At 38.6% G+C, this 12417-nt stretch overlaps 1 long non-coding RNA gene across 1 annotated transcript in view; it reads left to right on the forward strand.

The window, feature by feature from the left end:
- LOC141571826 (uncharacterized) overlaps nucleotides 1–11310 on the forward strand; it is a 62031-nt gene extending 50721 nt beyond the window's left edge. Inside the window, exon 3 of the long non-coding RNA XR_012496883.1 lies at nucleotides 11266–11310. This is a non-coding gene — a long non-coding RNA (uncharacterized LOC141571826). The remainder of the gene's footprint in view (nucleotides 1–11265) is intronic.
- Nucleotides 11311–12417: the final 1107 nt, after the last annotated feature.

Raw genomic sequence — 12417 nt, forward strand, 5'->3', positions numbered from 1 at the left:
ATCAGATGAAGAGAAAATTAGAACATTATAGTTCCGAATAAGAAATTAAGATACTTAGATTAGAGAAGGGGCTAAAGTATTTCATAATTGCACTCTTTTTCCATTTATATAAAAAAGAACAATGGGAAAATTGCAATGGTTTGGAGAAAAGCATAAAAACAGCAGAAGCCGTGGAAACCAGATGGCTGATACTATGAGAAATTCAACAGTGTGAGTTCCCCAGTGAACCTAACCTGTCCGTGAATGCAGTGAGTGGTGAAGTGCCAAGGATTATACTCTTCATTTTTTTCTGTACATTTTTAAAGGTCTCACCTTTGCTCATTTATTCTCCCACCAGGAACACTTTCCCTGTCTCTAACACACGTGTTTATATTTTAGTATTCTTCAATTCCTATATCTTCACAGAATACCCTCCTGTTTTCTCAGGCAATGGCATCAAAAGCAAAGAGAGGGTCAATTAACAAGAATTAATTTCTCACCCATTGGTTACTTCAGGTAGATGTTTTAAATAAGCAAACAAACCTGACCAGACAATGAGCATAAATTTTCTTTTCAAATGGAAGTATGAACATTTGAAACCGCTAAGTGTTATTGCTGTCAGGAAAAAGAGACAGGGTCTAGAGTGATTAGAAAACATCAGTGGGAGAAGATGGGCTTGAGCTTTGAAGGGTAGCAGAATTGCATATGGAAAGAAGGACAGGAGGGTGAATCAAGTAAGTAGAAGGAACAAAACCAAAGGTACAATTACAGGAGTATGAGGTATTCTTAGGAGAAAGACTCGCCTGAAGGTAAAAAAAATGCAAACCACATCATGACTTCCCTCTGCTTGGGATGCTCCAGTGGTTTCTCATTAAAACAAAAATAAAATGTAAATTACTTTCAAGGCATTACATAATTTGGCGGCTACCTGCCAGTCAGGTATCACCTCCTATCTCTTTCTTCCTCTTTCATTTGATTCAGCCATTGACCTTTTATTGCCTGGGCCACACCGAGTCGTTTCCACTTTAAGCCTCTGTATTACCGTTTTCTTCCAACTGGAATGCTCTTTCTTCTCCCTACCTTTGCTCAGTTGGCTCCTTGATATCATTCAAGTTCAGTTCAAGTGTTGACCTCCTACAGAAGCCTCCCTTGATCTCTCCCTCCAGATTCTGTCTGTCCCATTGTTTTTACTTTCTTTTTTGCAATTATTACTCCTAAAATTTACTAATGTCAACTTGTTTAGTGTCTCCTCCCCAACTCCAAACTCAGGTAGGACATGAGCTATTTGAGAGAACAGATCTTTTCTATCTCGCCCAATGCTGTATCTTTAACACCTAGCATAGGCTCTAGTGTGGTGCTACACAAAATAGCTGGTCTGTGAATTGTTTATTAACAGTTAGCCAAAATGTGAATTGACACATGGCTTCCTTCATCAAGAAAGTTTTCTACTAAAAAAAAAAAAAAAAATCAGCTAAACAAAACAATGTCCTTAGTGACGTGGTTGATTTATATTCTGGCCCAAGCTTCCTACCGTGTTTCCCTGAAAATAAGACCTAGCCAAACAATCAGCTCTAATGCATCTTTTGGAGCAAAAATTAATATAAGACCAGTCTTATATATAACATAACATAACATAACATAACATAACATAACATAACATAACATAACATAACATAACATAACATAACATAACACCTAGTCTTATTTTACTATAAGACCAGGTTTTATATTAATTTTTGCTCCAAAAGATACATTAGAGCTGATTATCCAGCTAGGTCTTATTTGCAGGGAAACATGGTATCCGCTCATGGATCCCTAACAGCTTATGAACTGTGATCATCTGCAGACTATACGTTAGCACTCGTATAACTTCTAAGAGAGCTGGGAAATTTCATTCCAGCAGAAGTTAGAAGATAACAAAGTGTGACTAGTTCACTAAAATATTTGCTAGTTTTGGTAGATCATTTATAATTATCTTGCAGTTATCATAATAAGTGAAAATATTTTAGTGTGAAAGAAGTCCTTGTACCTAGCTTGTGAGAAGTAGAGTGAGGCCCTCAGAAAAGTTTATGTAACTATTAACAGCTACTAAAGCTAGGAGAAACCAGAGCCTGGGAGGAAAGGACAATTCATTGAAGCAGTTGGCAAAGCTTAATACCAGAAGTCATTAGGGATGGGATTCTCACCTAGGGCACACAAAAGTTACTAGAAGATAGAGAAGACATGGAGTGTTCTAATGACATCTGGGAGAGTGTTATTTTGTCTTTCCACAAGAGATCAGCTTACTATTCACAAAATAGAAAACAGATAGTACATTCAAAGAGGTTAAGGTACTTGGGAAACACTTTTCTACACTCCAATTATCACAGGCAGTGGAGGTTTTTAAAAAGGAAAGTCAAAAGTTTAAGATTCCAATAAATCATTACAATACAATAGTCACAATAACCTACATTTATGGAGTGCTTCCTATGTTTCAGATACTTCGGCACCATTATATCAGTGAATTCTCTCCCTTGGGGTTAGATACTATTATTATTCACTTTAACTGAGGCTTAAGGAGGTAGCAAGTGGCAAAGTCAGTATTTGAACACAGTAAGTCTTAAATGTGAGCCGATGGTCTTAACATCCATGCACATGGTCCTTTCTTATATAAGAAGCACAACTGCGTATAAATGTCGAATCACTATATTGAACACCTGAAACTAATATTATATACCAATAATATTTGAGATGAGAGAGAGAGAGAGACAGAGAGAGAGAGAGAGAGAGAGAGAGAGAGAGAGAGAGAGAGAGAGAAATTCATAAAAAGAAAAGACAGAAAAGGGTCCAGAAAAAATTCTAAATACACAGATATCATCAGCCAGGTCGTGGAAGAGGGATGAGGTTGAATATAGGGTGATAAATGGTACACACATATTTTCACCACATGACTGCCAAAGCCTAAATGTCTACAATTAGGTATTTCTTTCTTTGAATCTTGAAATTTTTTCAAATTACCATGATCTCATAATAAGAAGAAAGATAGAAAAATTTCTCAAACTTGAGTCCTACTGAATCAGAATCTCTGAAGTTGGGAATCTTCTTTTTTTTGAAAGCTTCCCAGGTGATCTGATAAACAGATGAGTCCAGAAATTATTGCCTCAATTTAATCCCTTATGAAGAAGTAGTTGGAAACCTGCCCAATGCCAGACTGATACTTGATGTTAGGACAGTAGGAAAAAGGTAAAGGAAAATGAAAGCACTTCCCACGATTTTCCCCAGATGCAGCCCTGTCAAGGAGAATTCATTTTAACACTGCCTTACTTCTTTTATGGCTTTGAAAGACTTTTTAGCAAAATGACCCAATGGCTAAACAGAAGAATTATTGCACATTCTATAGGTCTGGCTTTATTCCTTGGAGGAATGAGTGTCCTGGGAATAGATAACCTGAATGAACCCAATATCATCTTTTGGACAGAGAGCTGGAAGCCAACTGTAAGCATTACCACATGTTGAACAGTACAAACAGCCACATTAAAGTGAGTAGACGTGACTTCATGAGCAAGTCTTCATATCAAAATCCATGTATTCGGGATATTTTTTTCTAGTGATGAGTTAAAATTTTGCCTGACATTTTGGCATGTCACTGTGACTCTTGCATTTATAAAGCAGAAAAATGTAACGGCGCAGCAGGAATCTTTGGAATATAAACCGATACTGGGAAAAATTTCAGTAAGCAAGTAGGTCTCAAGTCAAGTATCAGCTTCATGTTCTTCTATATGGCCATTTGTGGCTTCAAGCACAGGTTGATTTCATATCATCCTCTGTTCTTTGGTCATCTATAGCTATTGAAATGTACTTATGCCGTGGCAATCATAAGATTTATATAATAGTGTCAATATCCATTATCTTTCAGTATTGCTTTCAAGTTAGTTTAAGAGAGTTTAGGGGGAGCAGCAAAATATTATTTTTAAGAAAGTCAATATAATTATAACTTGATTTGTTTCTTCATCTTTAGATCTGGAAGCAATACAGGACATCTGGCATCATTGATTCCATTAGATAATGGTGATGCTGATGATAACACTTCACATTTGATGAAAGTAAATCCTATATGGAAGTATTAAAGGAACAGCTCAGAATATCTAGTGTCCACTGAGTTTTAGAGTATTTACATAAAAATTTCTCTGTTACCTAACTCATAATTATAAAAATAGCAGTAAGGGGAAACGGATGCCAGATGTTTGCCTAGAGTTGGCATATATTCATTGGAGGACGATGAGTATTGCTTATTGAGAACAAGCCTAGCTATTATCTGTTTAATGATGTGGGTCAAAAAAGTCTACTTGTCTTAGAAGGTTTCAAAATCTTATTATTGGCATTATACATGCAAGGAGCAAGAAGTGCTAAGGAAAGACAACGTTAAGATATGTACATATAGGGACAGTGATTGAGGATGTTTCCATTCCATAAACATGCACACTAGCCTGTTGCGTGATACTGAATGTACAAAATGTGAGATTCGTTATGATTAGTGTGGGTTAAATTCCAATATTGATACGGCGGCCAAAAAGTTCAGATGCTTAAGTGAAATTCATGTGTACAGTCTGTACTTCCTAATCAGCAAAATGGTGAGAGAAAACTTCTGATATATTTGCTTCATCACAGACAAGAAAGTAGAGGTGGGTACATCCACCAAATGAGAAGAAAGATTGAGGAAAAAGAATGGATGAACATTTCTATACTCGGCAAGGTTCTGCGGGGTTTGGTTCAAGTGAGTTTAGGGCCATTTCTCATTTCTCCCAAATACATCTCCTTAGTTTGGGTTATACATTTAGGGGGACATAGTCTGAAAAGTGCTCCAAATCGCTTAACTTTCTTTCACTCAGATGAATGTAGTACGGCTGGGAGGCTCTGTTCAAGAAGTGAAGGTTTCCAAGGTGTGGTTGGTTTGATCAGAATCTTCTGCCGCAGAGAGAGAGGATCAGAGATGTGAGGAAAGGTCCTGGCCAGCAGTGATAGCAGACTCTGAGTCACAACGCTAGCAGCGGAAGGAGACTTAAACTCTAAAAATGAAATGAACTCTTTAAAGGATGCATACCCTTTGTCTTTTCTCCAGATGTGATCTGTTCTCATTGGTTTGACATACTCCTTTGACTTGAATACCCACAGCAAGGACAAGATCTGGAAGGGAAAACTTAGACTTTGAGCCTGTTCATTGAATAATTATTAGTAATGCATGGCTCCTTCGTGCTTACTGCTGTATATACAGTTTCAGGGAAGATTTTGAAGAAGCTCAGTCTCTATTCCTTGCACCTGATCTCTGCCTGAGCAAGGCATCCCTCTCAGATCTTATTTGGGAGCAAGTAGAGAAATGGAGTCAAAGGTGAATATTAGCATGAGGTGTTTTATTCTAGTAAAACGTGGGCAATGCCTCCCTGTCACACTGTCAGCTGTTAAAATGCCACTGGCCCTTTAATTTACCTGTTTCAGTACTTACTCCCAGAAATCATCAATCTTTGGTATTGGCACTTTAATTAAAACTTAAAGGGAAATGGTTGGCTTGAAATTTTTGCACTTGTGTAAGTATACATGTGTGAATGTGAACACTTGGATGTTGTTTGGAGTTTTCTGGGGGCGTATATTTTAATATATTTAAAATATATATGCACTTCTAAGTGTCCTCATAATTTATGCACTTAGTGTTTGTTTAAAGTCATATTTATGCTTTTGGAAAAGTTTGTAATCACATGGAGACACATCTGAATTGCCACATATGAGTGTGTTTTTTAAGGAGACCTATTGTAAATCTTTTCAATACAAATATTTATTTGAAAAAGTGAGTAATATGCCTTTTTGTAACACTTATGCAAGCTTAGATATTTATACATCTTATTTATTTTCAACAAGAAAACTGTAAATGATAGTACTGACTCTGGTCAAGCAAAAAATCATTTATCAAATAGACCAATGCCTAGAAAACAAATATCTACCTCTACCTCATATGTGAGACCTCCGGCTGGGTTTTTCCACGCAGAGCCCTCCCTCAGCAGGATGCTATTTCTGATTTCCCTCCCATCTTCCTTATTACTGCCATTCTCCATCTCTATTCTGATTCCCTCTGTTCTGCTATCCTCTGGATAACCAGTCAGATCTCTCCCATCTGGCACGCAGTTGTATATGCTCTCTCCTAAAAGAAACTGCTCTCTATAAACTCCAAACTCCACTAGAAATCTCCTTTCGAGGAACTGTCTTTCATTTACTATCATATTGGGTAATGTGAATCTCTGCAAAGGTTAGATGAGGTATTGCAAGAGGAATTTCCTTTTAACTAGGGCAAAGCCACGGCCAATACAAATGATCATCTAATGCGATGTCAAATGGCAGCAACATAGTCAGCGATACAAAGAAAGGAAAAAAAAATTATCACTGTCTCCAAGGAACTTTCACTCTTTTTGCGTTATCTCCCAACAGTGCAAAGAGGTATGTGATACTTTTGCAACAGTGCAAAAAAGTACGCAATTGTGAAGATTGTGTTCTGATTTCAATAAGCTGAAAGGCCAAGTTGACTGTTCCTACCATGCAGTGTTCATGCTATGAAAACTCATGCAGCAAACCCCCATATGCCTGCTAAAGGACCCTTTTCAATAAGCCATAGTCACCTTCACATGTTGGCAGAAGACAGGGTGAATTTGGAGAGAAAAGTTCCAGGCCAGTTTCCTTGAGTCAAGAATAAATAAAAAGGGACATTTCTGATGGCCAAGAAAGGTATCATCTGCAATCAGGGTCTTCTGAATACCAGCATTACAAGGGTAGGGATATGTGACATTTTAGGAGCATCAACAGAAAAAGGAACTAAGAAGTAGTAATGAAATAATTGATGGATCCTGTTTTGCTGTGTATTTCTAGGTCGAATGAGGAAGAATAAATATCCGTGTTATATTCCTTCAGTTTTCATTCTTTGTCTCCCAGAGATGGATTAAGTAAACTGTGGCATCTTGGCAATCATCACCTTGCAAAAAGGTGCAGATAGGTCTGGTTTGGTGAAGAGTGAGGACAGAAGAGTGTATCACAGGCTGTGAGAATGGCTTGTGTGAGACTGGGAGATGACAAGTGAACCTAGTACTTTTCAGAGTCACAGGAGAGTGAGAAAAACCCTTGTAATATGGCCAAGGAGGAGACTATCATAGGGGCTCCACTGTATCAATTTGCTACAGATGCCCTAAAAATGCCACAGACCAGGTGGTTTAAACAACAGAAATTAATTTTCTCCCAACTTTGGATGTTAGAAGTTCAAGATCAAGATGTCAGCATGTTTTGCTTCTGAGGCCTCTGTCCTTGCTTGCAAATGGTCACCCTCTTGCTGCCGCTTCACATGGTCCTCCCTCTGTGCATACATGTTCCTGGTGTCTCTTCCCTCTGTGCATACATGTTCCTGGTGTCTCTTCCCTCTGTGCATACATGTTCCTGGTGTCTCTTCCCTCTGTGCATGTATGTTCCTGGTGTCTCTTCCCTCTGTGCATGTATGTTCCTGGTGTCTCTTCCCACTGTGCATGTATGTTCCTGGTGTCTCTTCCCTCTGTGCATGTATGTTCCTGGTGTCTCTTCCCACTGTGCATGTATGTTCCTGGTGTCTCTTCCCTCTGTGCATGTATGTTCCTGGTGTCTCTGCCCTCTGTGAATGTATGTTACTGGTGTCTCTTCCCACTGTGCATGCATGTTCCTGGTGTCTCTTCATGCTGTTCATGCATGTTCCTGGTGTCTCTTCATGCTGTTCATGCATGTTCCTGGTGTCTCTTCATGCTGTTCATGCATGTTCCTAGTGTTTCTTCACGCTGTGCATGCATGTTCCTGGTGTCTCTTCATGCTGTTCATGCATGTTCCTGGTGTCTCTTCATGCTGTTTCATGCATGTTCCTAGTGTTTCTTCACACTGTGCATGCATGTTCCTGGTGTCTCTTCATGCTGTTCATGCGTGTTCCTGGTGTCTCTTCACATGTCCAAATTTCCTCTTCTTATAAGACCCCGGTCAGATTGGCATAGGGCCTATTCTAACAGCCTCATTTTAACTTAATCACCTCTTTAAAGGCCCTGTATCTAAATACAGTCCCGTTCTGAGGTGCTGGGGGTTAGTACTTCAGAATATGAACTTTGGGGAAACACTGTTCAGCCCCTAAGACCCATTTTGCCATATACTCCAAAGTGCTATTACCAAATCTAGGGCTTAGATTGGTAATACTATCAAAGCTACAAGGTTAGTTTTTTTTTGTTTTTTTTTTTTCTTTTCTCTTTCAGCATTTTACCGATACTCACTCTAGAATTCTGGGATATTATTCCGTGCTTTTGCCATTTACTCCCATTGTGCAACCTTCATTTCCAGGTGTATTAGGCTATTACTTATAACCACCTCTGAAATACAGCTTTTCAGTCATACATTCATGTTCCTTTGATATTTGATTTAGATCAGGAATCACAAATTGCAGTAGTCCCCCCTTATACGTATGCAGGGGATACATTCCAGTGGGTGTCTGAAACTTCAGGTAGTACAGAACCCTACAGAACCCTGCACAACCCTGCACTATGTGGTTGTTTTTTTTCCTATACATGCATATAATTTACAGCTTCTCTTTGGCATATCCAAATTGCCAACGTCACTAGTCTTGCTCTTTGGGGCCATTATTAAGCAAAATAAGTGTTACTTGAACACAGTCACTGCAATACCATGTCGATCTCAGAACCGAGACATCTATTAAGTGAATACTACTGGGCGGGCAGCATATATAGTTTGGATATGCTGGACAAAGGGATGATTCATATCCTGGGCAGGACAGAGTGGGAAGGCATGAGATTTTTATCATGCTACTCAGAATGGCACATAATTTAAAATTATGAATTGATTATTTCTGGAATTTTCCATTTAATATTTTGGACTGCAGTTGACTGCAGCAAAGGAAACAGTGGAAAGCAAAACTGCGGATAAGGGGGGATTACTATAAATACCTGTGGGAATGAGTGGGCAACACAAATGATGAAGTTGGCCAGCAGAGGCTAATAGGAGTGTCTGGTACTACAGTGTACTGGAAATCTGAAAGCACACGACTCTTCTGAAGGAGGCAGTGCTGCAGAGCTATAGCTGATGGAAGCCATGTGAAAAACCCAGTGCTATTAGATTTCCTGATTTTTTTTCAAGAGAAGCTGGTAATACAGATTTTAATTGAATGCTTATAATTTTTAAAATTTGTGAACCATTTCAAATAAAATAAAATACTGTGTTGCTCCTCAGTCTCTATTACCTAGTCAAGATTGTATCTTGCATCTACTCGTGATGCTATTTCAGAGCCAATGGTCAATATAAAACTTCTCATGGACAGTAGGAAAGACGAATATTCATTCATGGGAGGAGATGGAGACATGTTAATTTTTAAGAATCCATCTTCGGTGAAGCATGTGTGTTTCATTGAAAAAAATGCTGCATCAAGTGAAAAGAAACCTACAAAGGCATTCTCAAGCACTAAAAATAAATATTGCTAAACTGTAAATCACAAGAGGGAGAGGCTAGGGGAAGACGAGCACAGTGGAAGGGAAACGGATGTAGATGACACAGTGAGATGGGGGAGGCTGTGTCTCAGAAGCGGGGAGTGGTCTAAGCAATTAGAAGCAATCATAAAGTCTTCATGGCAGTGGGAGTACTTGAGTTGGGTTTAATATAAAATAGAAAAACAACTTTTAACTTTAGAATGTGGTCAAGGTATAAACAATATGCTGTCAATTTGGGAAATAGTAAGGATTCTTAATTATCTGAGCATAAAGGTCATCTTTCTGAAAAATTAAATGAAACCTATTGGCATCTCTAGTTTGGTATTATTTCTGTTTCAGTGTTTCTAACCTTGTGATCTTTGCCTAACTAGGAAGAGCAGACAAGACAACAAAGACACACACACACACACACACACACACACACACACACACACACGTCCATAAGCTTTTTCTAAGGACTAAGCAATCTCTGTGCAAGCATGCAACTCATTCATTGCATGAAAGCAGCCATACACAAATCGTAAACAATGATCATGGCTTTTGTTTATTTATAAAAAACTTTATTTATAAACTTTATTTATAAAAAGAGGTGGTGGGCAAAATTTGGTCCATAGGCCATAGTTTTCTGACTCCTTGTCTGGAGAGAAAAGACACACTAATTTAGGCTGGGGTAAGAGAAGAAGGAAGAAGCTTTCATAGAGTGACCCTAAAGAGTGCCAAGCACAACACTGGACACCCGCAAAATGATTAATATGTTTTATTAAGTTGAAACCCTATGGAAGTAAAAGGAAGGAAGGGGATGCTGTGGCAGGGAAATGATGGAGTGGCGATTTTGTTTTTAATGCAGAAAGAAATGTGTGGTACTATATGGGAGAAATAAAATCCAAATAAAATGACAGACCAAGCCTATTTGAGAAGGCTGAATGGAAGAAGGAAAAAAAGCATGGAGGAAAAATCATTCACAGAAATATCACACCTGAGGGTGGAAAAGAGCCAGTGTTATGACAATAGGTGATGCTACAAAAGCATTGTAATAAAATGGCTAGGGAAGGGGATTTGGGCTCTTAATTCTTCTGGGGCTACTTCTCTGAACTAGGAGCCCACCAACCTCATTAAGCCTGAGTTTTCTTTCAGCAGCTACTCTAAATTTCTCACTCTGTCTCTAATCAATTATTCTAACCCTGAGAGGCAGATGGGAAAAGGAGAAGTTCAGAGGGGAGATGGGCCTCTATTTGTGTTTCTGTGCCCCTTTCAACACCAGGCCCAGTTGACGTCTTTCCTTATTCTGAAAGCTCTGTCTGTTCTGGTGAGTATGGATGATCCCATCGGCACAGTGCGGTGTGTCCAGAGTATTAAGTCTTGCAGATGTCATTAAGACAATGTTCCCAGCTGTTATAACGAAGGCAGCCAGCAGGAGACCCAGAGAACTGAGTTTATCAAGAGGATTTTAGTCGTCTTATTGTCTAGTAACAATTTGGGGAATCACCAAATCACATATCATCATCACTCTCTTTCTGCCAACGTTTTCCCCTTCTTTTTTCAGGACCTGCCACTGAATCATTTCACAGTATGCTTTAGTGACAGTAGATATGGGATTCACTGTGATTTTATAATAAAGCTGCAGCTGCCAGGCTTGTCTGAAGAATTACAAGGTCTCTTTTCCAAGCGCAGTGAAATGAATAGCATATCAAAAATAATACCTAGGATTTAAAAATAAAGGATGCTTGGATACAACTTACAAGAACCAAATTCTCTTTTTGTTTTCTTCCAGAGTGACTCCTGGAGCCCTGAGAAGATGCTCTTTGAGTGAAATAGAATATAAGGTAAGGATGTGCTTAGGGTAGCACCAGTTGTACCTGAGGCCTCCATCTTCAACACACCCAGCTGACATCTTGTTCACATCCACATGCAGCTGGTACCTGGCTCAGTGCCTCAACATAAGAGGCTCACTAAGTGGGAGGCATGTTGGACAGATGAGTAGCTACAAATCTCCCTTGTGCTTCTCAGGTATTGGGAGGGAGCTTGTTAATGTCCTCTTGTTATTTCAGTTTTACTTTGCAAATTATCATTGGGATTGGGATGCATTCCAAAGATAGATTTTTATTTAGCAATATGAAAACTAGGCAACCTACTTTCTTTCTTTTAGTCAAATTTGAACCATTGCTAAAGAAATATTTTGAATTGGTAGACAACTGGATCCTATTTTTGCACTCCAGCCTATAACCTATGAACTGGAATCTTGAGGATTTATTAGTGATGCTTGTTTAATGTCTGTGCTGTGATCAGCACTAATCACAACTTCACTTACTTTCTAATTACACAAGTACCATCGTGTGGCTAGATGTCTTCTCACACTGAGGAGAAGCACAGACAGAGGTTCTTCTTGATCAAACCTTCTCTGTGCTCCTCCTTTGTCATCTCTCTGATTTTTCTCTAGGTAATTAAAACCTATGAAATTCAGGATTAAATCCAATAGTTAAATAATTTATTGTATAGTTAACAGACAAGCTGTACTCCTCTTATTGAAGGTACAATTAAAAACACATGAAATTTTAATACCTGTAATATTTAATTGGTAGGTTTGAAGCCAATTATGGTACCAATGTACTCTATCCCAATTTTAACTCCTACATTATTTTTTACTAAAAATGTGAAATTAAAGAAATTATCATTAAGTATCGGGAAAATCTGTCACTGAACCTAGCAGGTGGTATTTGTTAGCAAAGCTAAACTCACTTAGGGAAGTGGTTCCAGTGGAGTCATTTTTGATAACCACTGTCAGGCAACACACACACACACACACACACACACACACACACACACACCCTGCAGTATTCTCTACTGAAAGCTTAAGCCTATGTCCAAGTTAGAATATTGGAAATGATCAAAATATGGAAAAAATAGTGAAATAAACATGAATTAG

The sequence above is a fragment of the Rhinolophus sinicus genome, linkage group LG05, assembly GCF_036562045.2.
Source record: "Rhinolophus sinicus isolate RSC01 linkage group LG05, ASM3656204v1, whole genome shotgun sequence".
In the NCBI taxonomy this organism is placed as follows: Eukaryota; Metazoa; Chordata; class Mammalia; order Chiroptera; family Rhinolophidae; genus Rhinolophus; species Rhinolophus sinicus.